Source organism: Orcinus orca, chromosome 2 (genome assembly GCF_937001465.1).
Source record: "Orcinus orca chromosome 2, mOrcOrc1.1, whole genome shotgun sequence".
In the NCBI taxonomy this organism is placed as follows: Eukaryota; Metazoa; Chordata; class Mammalia; order Artiodactyla; family Delphinidae; genus Orcinus; species Orcinus orca.
In genome coordinates this window covers 119,252,172-119,270,447 of record NC_064560.1, presented here as the reverse complement: position 1 = coordinate 119,270,447, position 18,276 = coordinate 119,252,172, and the positions used below count along the sequence as shown (strand labels likewise).

The 18,276-nt window shown below is 44.3% G+C and overlaps 1 protein-coding gene and 1 long non-coding RNA gene across 4 annotated transcripts in view; one reads left to right on the top strand and one right to left on the bottom strand.

The window, feature by feature from the left end:
- RASGRP1 (RAS guanyl releasing protein 1) overlaps nucleotides 1-18,276 on the bottom strand; it is an 86,729-nt gene that overhangs the window by 50,425 nt on the left and 18,028 nt on the right. The gene's annotated exons all lie outside the window — the stretch shown is intronic.
- Nucleotides 2,826-9,099, top strand: LOC117202912 (uncharacterized). Its single transcript, XR_004485445.2, has 2 exons — nucleotides 2,826-4,418; nucleotides 5,080-9,099. It is a non-coding gene; the product is annotated as an uncharacterized LOC117202912 (long non-coding RNA).

Here is an 18,276-nt window from a genome sequence, read left to right as displayed (position 1 = left end):
TGGCCCATTCATGTCATTTATGTCTCAGTTTCAAGGTCACATTCTCAGAAAGGTATTCCTTAAACTACGTAAGGTAGCCATGGTCCTGCCTGAGTTTCTTCACAACACTTACCAGTGATCTGAAGTTCTCTTTTTTTATTTGATTTTTATTTTCTGAGTCTCTGCTAGAATATAAGCTTCATGAGACCTGACCTTGTCTGTTTTTTCCACAACCATATCTCTAGGGTCTACAACAGTGCTGATACATGACAGTTACTCATTAAACACTTCTTGAGTAAATGAGTGAACTACACCAAATAGGAGACCCCTTAACTCTTCATGTATCTTTGGATATTGAGTTTGCTTTTTTCATTAGCTATTTCATTAATGATATATAATATACACACATTTTCTTCTTGGCCACAGTTTATAAAAGAAACAAAGTTACAATTTGATAAATCATTTTTAAGAAGTATTCATCTAGCCTGTTATAGTTTTATACATCGTTCATTACTTATTCTAAGCTTACACTCTGGTGAGGTGGGGTTAGTACTGCTATCTGTTTTCTGGCCCACATAATTTCTGTAATATTTATCTCCTGCCACAAAAATTCTGCATAACAAAACACCCCAAAATTCAGTGCCTGAAAACAGTAATCTTTTTTTTTTTTTCCTCAAGAGTCTGTAAGTTGGCTAGGGGTTGGCTGATATAGGCTGGGCTTTGCTAGGGCTCCTATCCTACATGCGCCCCCAACTTCCCTGGACCAGTGGGCTAGCCAGGGTATGCTCTTCTCATGGTGATGGCAGGGTGCTGTAGGACAACTGGAAGTATCCAAGGCCTCTTAGGCCTAGGCTTAGAACTGGCATGCTGTCACTTCTGCTTTAGTCTGTTGGCCGAAGAAAGTCACTGCTGAATCTCAAGTCAAAGGGCAGGAACCTCAAAGTCATATGGAAAAGATCACTGACACAGAGAAGGTAAAGTTGGGCGAGGAGGCAATAACACAATCAAATCTACCACAATTATACGGACGTAAGTTTTCAAGTCAGCATCTGACAATATAGTTTTTATAAGGCACCTTTCCTCACAGAATTATATAGTAGTGCTTCTATTCCTGTACGTTATGGTACAAAGCAGGAGAAACTGAAATATATTTGTAGGGTATGCATTAGAATGTTCCTGGAGTTATGGACACAGTCGCAGACTTATTCAGTATGAATAAAATCTAAGACTTGCTATCTCAATTGTTCTTTGTGGCTGGCTAGCATCCTTCCTGGATGCTCATATATTAGGGAAAGGGGCTTAGCAGTGTCCTGGGTGAGATGAAAACCAAGTCACATACAGAAAGATTCAAGGACCCAAATAGGTTTACCATGGAGAAGACTCAGTAGAGATATTAAAATTATCTTCAAATATTTGTAACGTTAACTGTGGGAGAATGTTTAGACTTGTTCTGTGGGGCCACAAATGGCAGAACCAGAGAGGATGAATAGAAAAAGTTATGGGAAAGAGAACTGGGCACAACACGCGGCAGAAAATTCTAACCATTAAGCCTGCCCAACAATGGAAGCATTTGCATCACAGACCTCTGTATTCAAGAGGAGGCTGGGGAGGGACACTTTATTCAATTATTGTAATTGGCATTGAACCTATTATTTACTGAAGTCCTACTCAATACCAGGAGCTATGCTCAGCACTTTGATGTTATTTCTAATTCTCACAACACCTCTGCAGTGTTGATACTGCTCACAATTTACAGCTGAGGAAATGAAAGCACAGAGAGATTAGGTCGTTTGTTCTAGGTCAAAGAGACAATGGGTGGAGGAGCTCAGGATCTGGCTCCTGGTCTGTTTGATTCCAGATCCCCAGCTCTTTCCAAGACACTGCATGACCATTTGTCAGGATAGGGAATTCAAGTATTAAGTGGGGGAAGGGGGCTAGAGTAGATGAGCTTTAAGATCTCTTCCAGTCCCTAGGGCTACAGGTCTAAGAGACGCCACTGGAATATTGGATTGGAACCAATTAATGCACATTTGAAAGGATAGCTTTTTGCATCTGATGATTTCTGAAAAACTCTCACGTGCCTTGGCGGATTGACAGTGATCATTCAAGTTGGCTTTAAAATAAGAAGGGTGCTGTGCCTAAGATTCACAGTCACAGTCATTCTCCACTTTTGCCTCACACCCCCTCTTCCACAGAGTCCTGTGATGGTCCCCCACTACGGCGTGTTAATCCCCACACGCTCTGTGGGAGGGCAGGCTGGCATACGGTAAGGCCAGGAGGGCATCTCTTGGCACCTTGTTTCACAACCCCCTCGTAGGTGCCCCTTCTTCCACAGAACTTCCTGGCATGTTCACTTGCCCTCATTCCCGCCACCACCTCTCCCCAACGCGACCATCGACCTCCCTACAACCTCATCAAGGATGCACTCCCCTCCCGCCCTCATCTCACGGAGCAGCACTTCTCCCTTCTTGAGGGGAAGAGCCACCCTCTGAAAGTCAGATTTCAAAGTGGCTGGTCAAGGGGAATCTACCTTCTAGACTGCTGGATTTTATTTTGATAATTTGATATAATTGCTGTAAGCTGATTTAAACATTTCAGTGAATAATTTAATTTTGTTTGCAGCTTTAGGCTTCTGAAAAATGCAGGGTGTCATACTAAAAATTCTAATAAGTAAAATGTGCAATGCATAATAAAATGTGCATATTTTCTCATTACCATCTGCTTCTCCTTCTACTTCAGGGGGAGACTTCTTTAAAGGGTTGAAACCTCAGTGGGACATAAATTGCCCATCTTACATACTCCATCACTCAACCTGGGGAGCAATGTGTGCTGCTAGGGAAGTATGCTAGTCAAAGATCCACCCGACCTGTGGACCATTTGCTCTACAGAGCAAACAGAAAAGCCATGTGGAGAGTCATCTCTCTGGGAGCCAGCAACTGGTTTTCCATCATCAGACTCAGTGCTGGCGTTAGCTATGCTTCATGGAATCACAGACTCTCACGGTGGAAAAGACTTTAGCTGTCTTCCACCTCAACCTTCTAGCTGTTGCATTACTTCCTCCTAAAGGCATCACAGGTAACTGGCTGACTAGGCTCTACTTACACCCTTCCAACGAGAGGATACAGCTCTCTAACTACTCTGTAGAGCAACTTTCATTCTACTTCAATTAAAAACATTTTATAATTAATCGACTCTGTGCAAGGCACTGTCCTAGGTACCAAAGGAGATATGAAGAGCTATAAGAAAACTCTTGTCTAGTTGGAGAATAAGACACACACCCAACATACTTCATAATATCAGGCAGTCAATGTTAGAAGTGAAACCCATGGAGATCATGCTGAATGGTGGCAAAGTTCAGGGGAAGGAGAGATCCTATCCAGTCGTGGTGATTCAGGAAGCATCTCTTGCCATCTGCAGTGAGGTGACCCAACGCTTCAGGATTCAAGAGGCCATCTGGTCTAGCCCTCTATCTCTCAACCTGCCCATAGCCTCTTTTCTTCCTTTCTGTGGTTTAATCTTAAATAAGCTGCTTGCCTAGAGTGATGCCCTGCTCCCTGATGATATGACTCCTGTGAGAACAAACTTGCAAACGGCTGCATTCGAGGCACTGCTTCTTGCTGACAAGGGGTGGGGGCAACTTTCCTACAGTGAAGGCTTGTCTGGGGGATGAGGCAGGAATGACTCGCAGCAAAATGGACATAAAGCATGTCCAACACCAGAGAAACTCCAGTACAGAGTCCCTTCTTCCCCTATGTTTCGGTTTCCATGGAAATCCCTTGATGTGCGAAGGGATTTATGTACCAAAGACAGAATATCAGAAATTGGTATATTGAGGGTAAGCAAGCTATCAGCATTGGGAGGGAATCACACAAAAGAACAGGTGTGTTGAAAACGGGGGCCAGAAAATGGTAATGGGAAAGCTAGTATCAGAAAGCCACGGGGCAGGTTTGGATCCAGAGCCTAGAGCAGGGCTGCAGCTGCTAATGCAGGTCAGTATCTCCAGTAACAGGAGAGACTGGATCTAGGCAGAACCTGACAGATACACACAGAGTTCTGAACGCATTACCACACGGTAAATGTTCCAAAGAAATAAACTCTACTTGACAGCAAGACTATTACACTCATTAGATCCTGTTTGGAGAGTGCAGAAAAACTGACAAGCTGAAAATAAGTTTACTGGTTTGTTGTGTGTTTGTTGGTCTGGTTTTTTAGGGCCGACAGCTGCAGCTGGGGTAGGAAGTGCATGCGAAGAAAGAATGTGGTGACGCACACATACTTTGAGCCCTCAGAGCTTTTACTACCTGAGCAACTTACAACATGTATCGGCAGCACCTTAATCTTTTCTCCAACCAGGAGAAAGCAAGTGATTTGCTAAGGACGGAGTCTCGCTTCATAGGGCAAGCGTGAGAACCCGCGTGGCTGCCACTGGGGGAGCGCTGGTAAGAGTTTCAACAACAGCTCTCCTGGGGGGTGAGGGGGACCCTGATTTGTGGTGCATGCAGATTTCTGTGGTATTAATACCCCCACTGTGGCCGATTCCAAGCCACCAATATGAAGTCAGACGGTGGAGCTGGGAGGAGATGCTTGCAGTCAGCTCTCAGCACCACGGGCTGCCGCTCTCATCCACGGACCCGGGGTCGGAAGGGCGGTGCCCGCTCAGCTTCCGCCCTACCTGGCACCTCGTTCCCAGGTGCTCCCAAACCCACTTTCCTCCTCACCTCACTCCTGATCTCATGCCCTCTGGGCCTTGCCTGGTGACTGCTCACCAGTTAATCCTGATGAGCACATTCCTCGGGGAGGAGGGGAGGACGCATGGGTGGATCCTCTCAGATGTCTGCATAGCAACAGCGACTTCTTGGAGTACTTGGTGCTCTAACCCAAGGAAGAACATTTTAACGCAGGGTGAGAATGCGGGAGAAGGGAAGCTCCCAGCCCTCATAAATCTAAGCCCCGCTCTGGTTCCCTCTGGGATAACCTGGTATATCATACCCAGACAAAACGTGCGCGTGCACACACAGCTGTCCTTGAAGCCCCCAGCAGCAGGAGAGCCACTGCTCTCCCTGGATGGGAACACCTGAGGGCAAGACTTTGTTTTCACAGCACTGAGGCTCAAGGGACAGAACCACCTGGGCTGAGCACCTGAGTCGTACCGCTCTGCGAGCAGCTGGCACCGTGGGCACACTTTTAAAGAGGAGGACACCGAGGTGTCGTGCATTGGCCATGGTCTAGGGCTGGTGAGTGGAAGTTCCTGGACAGGATCGGCCCTCTGGCCCCCAGCCCAGGGCTCCTTCCTTGGCATCTACCTCTCCTCGGGGGATTGCTGGGAGGTGAGCGGGGTAAGGCCTAGGTATACTGGGAAGAGCTCTGACTTCCAGCTGTGCATGCTACAAGGCTAAACCTCTTACACCCATATCTCTTTTTCTCCCCCAAAAGCCCTACATCCACATACCAACCCTGCCCTTCTCACTGCAGTCATGGTACAGACTAAAAATCTTCCTGGAGACCCGAACCCTTAAACCCACCACTTCTCATGACATCAGCACAAAGGCTGTTACTGGCACCATTTAGCTAGGATGACGAGACCCCAGAGAGCCCGTGGCCACGTGGGTGAAAACACCAGTGCCCTGAGAGCTCACAGCCCCTGAGTGGCCCACCTCTCCCTCTTCCTGCAACAGCAGCTCCACTCCCTCGGCCAAAGCAGACGGCAACGGGGACGGTCCTCCCCGCGCACGGCTTTGCTTCCGAAGCGTGAAGCTCTATGTAAAGGATGACCTAGATTTTTTGGATGAGCAACTGCAATCTATAAATGTCTAATCATGCGCACGAATTGCCTAAAGTGAAGAAGAGCTTTCAGCTCTATTGCCTCTGCTGAGCAAGGCCGTGGCCTTCCTTGGGGACTGCAGCCTCCATCCGGACCTGTCACGTCTCAAGAATCAGGGGTCTGAGAAGTCGTGAGGGAAGCTGTCCTCTTCAGTTCTGCAAATTGGACACAGTCCCGAGTGTGGAGGTCAGGGGGCTGGGCCGGCACTAAAAGACAAGGGGCGGGAGGAGGCGTGATGGGTACGGGGTAGGCCCGGTGATGGGGTCTGCGACCCGGTGATGGGGTCTGCGACCCGGTGATGGGGTCTGCGACCCGGTGATGGAGTCTGCGACCCAGTGATAGAGTCTGTGACACTGTGATGGAGTCTGCGACCCGGTGATGGACTCTGCAACCCGGTGATGGACTCTGGGACGAAGCCATGACCTCAAATTCTAAGAGCCGTTGTTGGAAGGCGGCACCAACTGAACACCCTGGGCAGGTGGCCGCTTCTCCGAGGCCCATCTAAGTCCCTGGGAACAATCGAATTGTCCAGCTGGGTAGAGAAGCTGTGATTTGAGTCCTTGGTGAGCTGCTGTCAACGCAGCCTACTTGGCTCACACAGTGATCGTCCCCCGCACAGCACCACAAGAATGTGCCCGGCGGGGGGCGGACAGGCAGCAGGGCCCAGGCTCAGCTTCCCGAGGACATAGAGAGCTGCCTGCAGGTGGCTGGAGGGAGGCCAGCGGACCCAAGACAAAGACACAACACAACAGGGAAGGGAATCTGGGGCAGCCCTCCCTCTGCTCTCTCCTTGCTTGCTGGAGCGCGTTCCTATCACTTCAATCTTGTCTGTTAAATCCTGGGCCTTTTTTAGCGTATTTGTTGACAGGCTGGGTAGGTATTAAGAAGCAGCTCAGGGAACTTTCCAAACACTGACCTAGTGAAATAACACAAGGCCTGTCTGAGACTTACTGGTTAGCCACGAACTCAGCCTTCTTCAGAAAGTTTTTCTCAGTATTGATTTGATCCTAACAGACCTAGACGCCTAGTTAATCTCGTTCCAGTGCACGACAGGGCTGAAGCAATCGGTGTACGTTGCCATAAAATGGCACTGCCCCCAACACTGTCTCACCACAAACTGTGCTTTCACCGTACAAACTGTCCTTGACTCATAATTCTCTGCAATGAACAGGCCTGGACAAAAAACATCATCACACCATCACGTATGGTAAAAGGACTGAGTAAAATCTTTTGTAATCAGACAGAAGTTATTCTGAAAGCCTCCTCGCCCCTTCTTTGGTTGTGGTGAGGATTAGATTACCTTTGATTAAAGACAGAGAAACGCTTAGTAAACTGGGAAGCACTGTCACGGTGGCGACCTGTTCTTATTTCTCTTGCTGGATTTGGAACACTACTTTGCTCCTGCTAGGCTTTCGTTATTCCGGAGTGGAACAGTGATTTTTCATGAAATACTTCATTTTAACCACAACCCAAAGAGGAGCTGTCCATGCTGGTCTGTCACACTGTCCGTGCCCATGAGACCAGATGTGGTTTCCTGCAAGCATGGTTCCAATCCATGGCAGAGTAAGTAGGGGCCTTCCAAACTTCTTTCCAGTTCTACGTTCTAAGTGCAACCCGCCCCTCGGGCCCTCAAGACAGAAGGATTTCTTAGGGTTTACTGAGGTGCTAGAGAGAAATCTGCATGAGGACCCAGGAATGACTCTGAAAGAGAGAACTTCACAGGTGGGTGAGGAATCTCTTATTCACTGAAGGAAAGAAAAAACTGCTCTCTACTCAGGAGCCAAGAAGGGGTTTCAAAACAGCTCACGTCATGAACTGGCGCTGTGTCGCCATCTCACAGAAATAGCCAAAATGCAACGGAAACTCACAAAGCGGATACCAATCGGAAGATGGGAAGGCCGGGAGCACTAGCTGGTGTTCTGCCGGAGGAAATACAGCATCTGACCGGAACAAGTGAACTACATTCAAAGTCCAGCCTGACTTTCTCTCCCTCTCCCTCTCCCACTGGCGGTCTCTGTTGCTCTCCAGCTGTTAAACATACATGGGGCGCAGTACCAGGCCCTGTTCCAAGAGGGTCTTCACATGTATTAACTCTACGAGGTAGGTGGTATTGTCATGATAGATGAAGAAACCGAGGTTAAGAAAGGGGTAAGGCAACGTGCCCAAGTCTAGCTAGTCAATGGCAGTCCTGGGATCTGAACCCAGGCTACCAAGCCCTGGGATAGCGCTGTCATTTCCATGCCTCAATTTGCTCGTTTGCAGAATAAAAGCTTGATAATATCTTGCCTCCATCCCTCCCAGCACAGAGATAATCAGGAGATCAGTCAAGATAAGGAAAGCACTTTGATATCTTTTGGGGAGAACAAGGTCCTGCGCTAAGTCCAAACCACCGTGATATCTGGTTGACTGGTGGGTCCTAAATATCTAGGCTGCCTGACAGTACAGTAGTCACGTAGCACACGAAACCTCGCGCCACTGCTGAAGTACAAACAACATGCATTTATTAGGGCCTTCTCTCCTTGCACGTTAGCTTATTTGAACCTCACACCAACTCTGCAGGATGGGTATTATTTTTATTATTTTACAGACGAGGAAACAGAGTAAGGTGAGGTGAGCTGCTTAAAGTCACGTGCGTGGTGAGTGCCTGACCTGAGTCCAGGTCTTTCAACTCAAGCCCGGCCCTTTCCACTGTATCCCACTGCTGCTCATTCTGGGTTGAGAAGATTAAAGGCACATCCTTTCCATCTCAGCTCTGGAGGGTTTCTGGTGCCAGCCTACCTGGAAAGGTACTGAGCATCCCTGGTGCTTGGGTGGGCTAGGCTATTGTGGTGATAGTTGTATTTGTTTTTTCTGTTTTGTAGCACAAGTGCCTGACCTAAGCTTTGATTGCTGAGGCATCCATTTCAAAGAGGCATCCTTCAAAGACGGCTATCTCTCAAATACACACACTGCCAGCCACAAGACTAGATAAAGGGCCAGGCCACCTCCCTGCACTGAGGCTCCTTGGTTTTAGACATTGTGGTTGATTTCAATAACTGACCATTGGGCTACTTGTTTTTTCCTCTCCTCATACTTTAGAAACTCCTGCCCTTATGTCTTAATTTCACCAATAAAGACTGAGCCCATCAAACATTAGACCCACCCTCGACCCCAATATATTCAGAACCCCTGGCCTGCGTGCCCTTTCTCTTTCTTTCTCTCCTCTCTCCCTCCCCCCACCCCAACCTTGCTGTGTGGCCCTAGGTATGCTGTGTAATTTCCAGGTCTTGTAAGCAATAAACTTTTATTTTTTCAAAGTTTCCTGAGGGTTATTGCTGAACAGTGTCTTGTAATCATAATAAGAACCATCTCCTTTTGAGATGGGCACAAAAGAGCCCTGCTATAGGCATTCTAATTTTCGCCACAGCTCTGCAGGGTAGACGTTGCTGTTTCACACATGAAGAAACAGACACAAGGGAGGTAAAATTACTCATCCTTACCACTCATTTGTAGTCCCACAGCTAGGAAGTGGCAGGAAGGGACTACAAATTATTGTGCTGGTTATTTTCTCATTCTGAGTCCAGAGCTGTAGTCTCTGGGGTACATTCCAACATCCCCAGTGGATGCCTGCAACCAAAGATAGTACCAAACCCTATACTATATACACCATGTATGTTTTTTCCTATACCAGTGAGTGGGTAGAGTCTACAGTGTGGATCTGCTGGACAAAGGGATGACTCATGTCCTGGGCAGGATGAAGCAGGACGGTGTGAGATTTCATCATCATACTCGGAATGCCATGCAATTAAAAAACTAAAAATAGAGTTACCATATGATCCTGCAATCCCACTATATATATCTAGAGAAAACTCTAATTCGAAAAGATACATGCACCTCATTGTTCACTGCAGCACTATTTACGATAGCCAAGACATGGAAGCAACCTAGATGTCCACTGACAGATGAATGGATAAAGAAGATGTGGAGTGTGTGTGTGTGTGTGCGTGTGTGTGTACACACACACACACACAAACGGAATATTACTTGGCCATAAAAAGAATGAAATAATGCCATTTGCAGCAACATGGATGGACCTGGAGATTACCATACTAAGTGAAGTAAGCCGGACAAAGACAAATACCCTATGACGTCACTTATACGTGGAATCTAAAAATTAGTACAAACGAACTTATTTACAAAACAGAAACAGTCTCACAGACATAGAAAACAAACTTATGGTTACCAAAGGGGAAAGGGGAGGAGGGATAAATTAGGAATTTGGGATTAACAGATACACACCACTATATATAAAATAGATAAACAATGAGGATTTACTGTATAGCACAGGGAACTGTACTGAATATTTTGTAATAAGCTATAAGGGAAAAGAATCTGAAAAAGAATATATATATATATATATGTATACACACACATATATATACACACATATATATGTATATATACACACACATACATATATACATATATATATCTGAATCACTTTGCTGTACACCTGAAACTAACATGATATTGTAAATCAACTCTACTTCAATAAAAAAATAAAAATAAAAAACAGATTTAAAAATATCCCATAAAAAATAAGAAAATGAAACCTATGAATTATTTACTTCTGGAATTTTCCATTTAATATTTTCAGACTGCAGTTGACCATGGGTAACAAACTTCAGAAAGCAAAGCCTCAGATAAGGGGAGACTGCTCTGTATAAGAACAGATACTGACTAGTAGCCAGTGATAAACACAAAACAGTAGCTGTGTACTTATTGAAAGAGTTAAATGTCTTTGGAAGAAAGGTGTATGTAGAAAGGATTTTTATGCCTGAGATGTGAGGGGATGCAAGGAGGTGATGGTAAAGGAATAATCACAGTTTTTAAGAAGAAAGGGTAAAAAGATGGATCAACAAACGATAAGGACATAAAGCAGGACCTAATGTTCAGGCTCTTCTTTCAACCTGTGTTAATGCCACTGGCATTTAATTCCATTTACAGATCTAGACAGAGCATCCCCTTGACACAGTGACAATCAGAGATTCCCAGATATCTTTAAGGGTCCGGAAATTTAACGTCATTGTGCAATAGAACAATTCTCCTCAAGTGAGAAAAGCTTAGACTACAGTTCAAAAAGCCTTCCTGGGCTTGCGATCTAGATAAGAATTGCCAAAGTATATCCACTGAAAAACTGACATTTTCAGGACTGAAAGGGTAGAGGGAGATGCCTGAAGAAGCTGATATCCTGAGTTTCTGTGGGATCTAATAGGTTGATGCCAAGATTTCTTCGACTTGTGTCCTCAACTGATCAGCAAGTCCTTGGTCAGCTCTGGAGCCTGCTCTGAGCAGAGCAGAGTAGGAGGGGATGCCGAGGGCAGGGCCACCAACCCCACATGGCACTGAAAATAACACTAAACAGCTGGACACGCCTGAGCACAGCACTTTTCACCTTACACAGTACTTCCACATGCTTGGTCTCATTTGACCATCACATCCACCTTGTGAGGTGGGTAGGGACACAGTCACTTTGCAGATGAAAAAGGCACAAAAACAGGGCTGATGTTCAGTCTGTCCAAGTGGCATCCGTGTGGACTGATGGGGCCTGTGCCGTGCCAGTTACTAAGTATTTTGAATATCACCCTGGATGAACAACTGGCCCATGGTTAATACCACCACCAGTGGCAGGGATGGTGTTCCGGGCTTGGATGTTCTCATAACAAGTCCAGGGTCTTTGTTCTAAGAGAGCTGTGCCTAGTAGTGTGGGGAATGCAGAGATAACCAGGGTCCTGTCCCAGCAACTGTCTAGAAGCTGCCAGCTATAATATGGTACAGAACACAGAAGGGCCTGGAGGGAGGTACAAACAAAACACTAAGGCAGTGTGGGGAAAGGGGAAGGCTAGATTTGACTAGAAGAAATGGCTCAACCTTTATGAATAGGTGGCATGAGGTGGGTCTTGAAGGAGGGGTCAAATATTGACAGACTAAGGTGGAGGTAAAGACATTCTGGGTGAGGGAAGAAATGGTTTCTACTCTTGGAGATCAGAGAGTTAAAAGTATATTCAGGAAAGGATGCGAAGTCCAGTTTGGCTTAATTAGAAAGCATTTGTAGACAGGAAGTATGAAAATGCGGATATGGGTCACAGTGTTGGGGACCTCATATACCAAACTGGGGAGGTGCCCTTACTCAGATCTTTACTTTAAAATGCTGCAAAAGCAGATGGTCTGTCCACAGAAAGGGGAGAGCAGCACCCTCTCACCCAGCAATCTTTTAAAACTGGTTATACCTTACAACCCGAGCCCTAAAGGCTCTTTTCCAGGTGGATCATTTCTAAAGAACCTAGTACCTTATTTTAATTTCTACTTGCATCTTTTCCCTAACTGCATAGCTACTAAGGGAAGGTTACAGAGTGTGTGAGTGTGTGTGTGTGTGTATGTGGGCATGCGTGTACACTTACTGCTACAGTGAGATCATATCAGAGCATGAAATAAAGGTTGGTTTTTGCCTAACATGACTAGTTTTGCTGTTATTCAGGAAGCTCAGTTACTTGAATTGATTATTTTTCCTCCCACACTTGGTCAGCATTAGTATCTTAACTCTCAGTTTCCTTCCCTGTCAACATCCTTCCCCACTGCTTTAAAAGCCAAGGAGCCATACAGATGGCCATCTATGATTACAAGAGAGCAATGACTCTAGGGCTTCCCCGATCTGTCACAGGGATGCTGGATCATCCACTTGCAAAAAAATTCAGACCCCAAAATATACAAGAAGTCAGCAAGGATGGGGCTGAACGTTGGCAAGGCCTTGGCTTCATCTGCTTGCTCAGAGTTTGGTCACAGTGGGTCAATATCGTTATTTCATCTTTGGCCTCTCATGTGCACCAGCTGGCACATGTGTCCCTCCCTGATCCGTGCTAGCGATTTAGGCAAAATGAGGATGCTGTAGCCAGTCTGAATAGGTATAGAGCAGGCTGTGTAGTAGGAAGCACTTCAATACTTTCCCCACGTAGTGTGTTTTCCCCCTTTACCTCTCACCTTTCCACACACCTGGTCACCTGTGGAAACCATAGGAAAGATCTTCCTGTGTTAAGGTGTTGCAGACTTCAGTATTCCTCTGGTCATATTTGTATAATAATTGTCACTCTGAGAGGAGATAACATAATGAAAAAAAATTCACAATTGGTAAATTTGGGGGCTTTAGTGGGTGATTTTTTTTTTTCTTTTTCTAGTGAGGTGGTCTTAATTTAATGGAGAGTTTCAGGAGAAAAAAATCAAATGTTTTCTATCCTAGGGTGCACATGTTCAGGCTTACCCAGAAGTAAATGAACATATTAAACCTGACTGACTTTTCAAGACCTGCTGGTTAGCTTAAAAATAAGACGAGACAAAAAATAAACCAAACGACCTTCCCCCCAAATAGATCCCAAGGCTTTATCTCATACCTATTGCATCAAAATATTCAAGGATGGACACAGAATTTGTATTTTTAAAAATCTCTCCAATGATATGATGGTCAGTCAAGTTTGATTAGACTGCTTTAGACCACTTAGTTTATTCCTTGCCCTGGGGTAGGTCTATAAGCTACTAAATGACCTCATGAAGACATCTCCAATTTCAGAAATCAGTGGTGAGGTCTTTCAGTTGTTTTCAGGGCTAGACACAAGGGAAGTACTTAACAAACAGGTGATTTGGTGCCAACGTTACAGACTCCTGGGTGGGGACTCAGGAAGCACAACCAGAAGCACATCAGAAAGCAATGTGGGCTGAGCCAGAGGACCATGATCAAAGGTAACTGATCTGGGCCACAGGGAGTTTCCCGTCGTACATTAGTAAAGCTCCCCTCTCCCTCGGGCCTGCACAGCCATATTCTGAGGGGATATTTTATCCCTGAAGCCGGAGACCAGGGTCCTTCACACCCTCCAACATAAAGATGTCAGTTCTCCCGGGGCCTTCACAGGCTCTGCTGATTAAGGGTCTTTGCCTGTGGTGTCTGGGCAGTCTTCTCTCTCCCCTCTTCCCTGGAACCCTGGGAAGTGTCCACTGGGGTCTATCACTTTCCAGGCATTAATGAAGGGGCACCGAAAGCTCAATCCCAGGGATGACCCTGCTGTACTTTGTCTGGCCAGGGGCATTTTATGCAGGATATGAAAACATCATTTTCCCTTTCCCACCATCCAACTCTTGGGCCTTTTACCACTCACAATATTTCTGCCAGAGAGAGGAACCAGAAGGGAATGGAACATCAGTCATTTTATAGTATTTCAGCAACTCTGGTAAAACAACTGGAACAGACTCACAAGTAGGATTAAAATGAAATGTGTGGGTTCTTGGTAAATTTCAATGAACCCCTCTTCTACAATGGCATGGTCTCATGAGTTAACTTTCAAGGAGTCTGCCATTTCACCTCTGTAGTTCGTGGGGTGTTACAAAGAGTATTTCACTAGCAGCAGGTCAACTGATTAAATACGGATGTTCTTGGCAGGGTTTTATTTATCTCCCCACCCCTGCCCAGTGATCATCAGAAGGGGACTCTGGTTTCTGAGTCACTAGACATTTGTCCCTCAGATCTTGGCCCTCACATATTTGATCACACACAATCATAGAGGAACCCAAAGGAGTAAACCAGAGATGAAATAAAAGTTAGTCATCTTCACTTGCTATCTGGTAGGCCTTGAAAATCTTGGCTTTACCTTCTAGCAAGCTCTACCACATGGGAATAGATTGTGAAAAGATGTCCTCTCACTCAAAGTTCCTACAGAAGAAATTTCTACCAGTTTTCTGCTAGCCAGTTTTGGTGTTTGTTTTTTGAAAAAAATTTTTCTATCTTACTGAGGTACAGTGGAAAGCACAAATTTTAACATATAGTTTGATGTCTTCTGACAAATACATACATCCTTATAACCCAAACCCTCTCAAGATTTAGCATATTTCTATGACCCAGTAAGTTCCCTTATCTTCCCAGTCAGTTCCTCCAACTCAGCCCGCCATAAAGCCATTTTCCTTATTTTTTTTAAATCATAAATTAGTTTTACCTATTTTAGAACTTCATATATTGGAATCATACAGTATGTATTTTTTGTGTGTAATGCTTCTTTCATGAAGCAAAACATTTTTGAGATTAATCAATGTTGACTACATCAGCAGTGCATTCCTTTTTATTGGTGAGTAGGTATTCCATTGTATACATAGCGTATTGTTTATTCTTTCTCATGTTGAGTGATATTTGGGTTGTTCCCAGTTTTGGATCTGTATGGCAAAAGCTGCTATGGACATTCTTGTATAAGTCATATCATGGGCATGTTTTCCTTCCTCCTGTATAAGTGCCTAGGAGTACAACTGATGGGACACAGGGTAGGTGTATATTTATAAGAAACTGCTGAACAGTTTTCCGAAGTGATTATATCATTTTACAATCCCATTCATAATGTTTAAGAGTTCGAGATGCTCCACATCCTCACCAACAGCTGGTGCTGTCAGTCTTCTGATTTTATTGTTTCCATTTATCTGTTGAGTTACTCTTCTGTTTACCTTCCTCTGAGTCCTTCAACATATTTATGATCGCTGTTTTAAATTCCCTTGTTACTAATTCCAACATCTGTGTCAACTCTGAGTCTATTTCTCTTAACTTTTTTTCCTTCTGGTTATGGGTCACATTTTCCTGCTTTTTAAAATGTCTTGTAATTTTATATTACATGCTGGGCATTGTGGATACAATGTTTAGAATTTGGATCATGTTAATTTATAGACACATTTAATTTACTGGAGTTTTAAACTCATCCTGTCAAGGCCTGGATTTAGGCTTTGTTAGGGTGGCTCAAGAGTAGCTCTTACTCTAGGGCTCTAGTACTCCTATTCCTGTGGTGTGGTCTTTTTCATGTCTCAGCTGAATGCCTCAGGTGTTATATCTTTCCATTCTGGCTGGTTCCAAACTGCAATATTTCCCAGACTATAAGACTTCCTCTGACTCACAGACCCCCAGTAACAATTTGGTGGCATGGAGTCTTACCATATTTGTACACAGTTTAGCACTTGGCCAAAGACAAGAGATCCCTTCTTTCCAATACCCTAATCCACAAATTCCAGCCATCCCAGAAGCCCTGAACGCAAACTCTGTTTCTTCTGCCAGGCAAGATGCTGCTCTCTGAGTTCTAGTCCTCTGTACAACAATTTGTACAGTGCCAGGAGAAAGCCAAGATAAGTTTTGAGGTTACCTTATATCTTTTCATTTTATCCATAATCACAAGTCTGTCCTGTTTTCTAATACCTAAAAATAGTTGCTTCAGACTTCCCCAGTGGTCCAGTGGGTAAGACTCTGCCCTCCCAATGCAGGGGGTCCGAGTTCGATCCCTGGTGGGGGAACGAGATCCCACATGCATGCTGCAACTAAGAAGTCCACATGCTGCAACTAAGAAGTCCACATGCCACAACTAAGAGTCCACATGCCGCAACTAAGAAATCCGCAAGCTGCAACTAAGAAGTCCGCATGCCCCAACTAAAGATCCCACATGCCGCAACTAAGCCCGGCTCAACCAAAATAAATAAATAAATTTTAAAAATGCATGTTAAAAAAAATAGTTGCTTCACATGTTATGTCCAGTTTTATAGTTGTTTACAGCAGGAAAATAATTCCAATACCCAATAATCTATCATGGCCAGAACTGGGAGTTTGTGTTTTGATATTTAATATGTGTATAAATGGGAAGTCCATTTACTCTGTATCTGTCCTCTGGGAGGACATATACATACTAACTCTTCTATGCATAACATTATCAAGACATACATACACTTAATACTGTTAAGACTAAGAAAAAAGAAAACACTAATTTGTCATCTTTTCAGGTGCTGCCATCTTATATCCTCATAGATTTTATTTCTATATCATTCCTTAACTATTTATCTCCTCTGTACTCTTTCTAGCCTTCTATTCCTGTCTTAAAACCCAGAGACTAAACCTAAATTTAATAATGCCCTGCACTCTAGTGCTCGGTCTGATCTTGGTGTAATAGACAGATGTTGTTTTTTTTCCTTCTTTCATCACACCACCACCACCTCCCACCCCTGCTTTCCCCACCTTGGTGTCCATACGTTTGTTGTTTGTTCTCTACATCTGTGTCTCTATTTCTGTCTTGCAAACCAGTTCATCTGTACCAGTTTTCTAGATCCCACATATATGCGTTAATATACGAAATTTGTTTTTCTTTCTGACTTACTTCACTCTGTATGACAGTCTCTAGGTCCATCCACGTCTCTACAAATGACCCAATTTCGTTCCTTGTTATGGCTGAGTAATATTCCATTGTATAAATGTACCACATTTTCTTTATCCATTCGTCTGTCGATGGGCATTTACACTGCTTCCATGACCTGGCTATTGTAAATAGTGCTGCAATGAACACTGGGGTGCATGTGTCTTTTTGAATTATGGTTTTCTCTGGGTATATGTCCAGTAGTGGGATTGCTGGGTCATATGGTAATTCTATTTTTAGTTTTTTGAGGAACCTCCATACTGTTCTCCATAGTGGCTGTATCAATTTACATTCCTACCAACAGTGCAAGAGGGTTCCCTTTTCTCCACACCCTCTCCAGCATTTGTTGTTTGTAGATTTTCTGATGATGCCCATTCTGACTGGTGTGAGGTGATACCTCACTGTAGTTTTGATTTGCATTTCTCTAATAATGATGTTGAGCAGCTTTTCATGTGCCTCTTGGCCATCTGTATGTCTCTTCTGGGACATTGTTGTTTTAATGTGGCCAGAACATCAGCATTCCTTTGGGAAAAATTTCTTCCCCAAATTCAGTAATGTGGTTCTAGAGAGAAATGCTCCATTCTTAAATTACTCCACCCCTGTGGCCATAGTTGATTGGTTCAAGCAGTAGCCATCTACCCCAACTTGAACCAACCAAAGTTCTTCCCTGGCAATTTTTTCACTGAACTTGAGGAAAAAAATATTAAATCTCTAATGGTTAGAGATACAGGATTTGCAGTTGTTAGCGCCATATTCCCTGTCCAGGGAGGAAACAAATCTTCAGTGAAAGAAAATGATTAGCTGACAAGCAGAGAAGCAAGTCAGAGAAAGAAGAAAGAGACAGAAATACATGCTGGTATCTCCTGATGGTGTTCTAGTCCCTAATTTCAGATGTTTCCAAGGCCTACAGGTATCTTGTACTCCTTCTGTGCTTCAGTTATATGAAATACCTGTTTTCCTTCAATAAATTCTGTAAGATAGTTCATGTTGGATTTCTGTCATTGTCCTAATATTTTGAAAAATGAGGGAATTACGTTTTGGGGTCTTATTCACTAAACGCCTATTAATATAGCTCATATTCATGTAAAATTTAAAATTACAGTACTACGTACTAGGTTCATACCTGCCTGTGTCTATTATGACAACATCCGGTAATTCTTTTGACACAGGCATTTCAACCAGATACCTCCATCTTGTATCTCCAAGATGCAATTATGCACCCTTTGGCAGTTTGCATTATTAATCTGG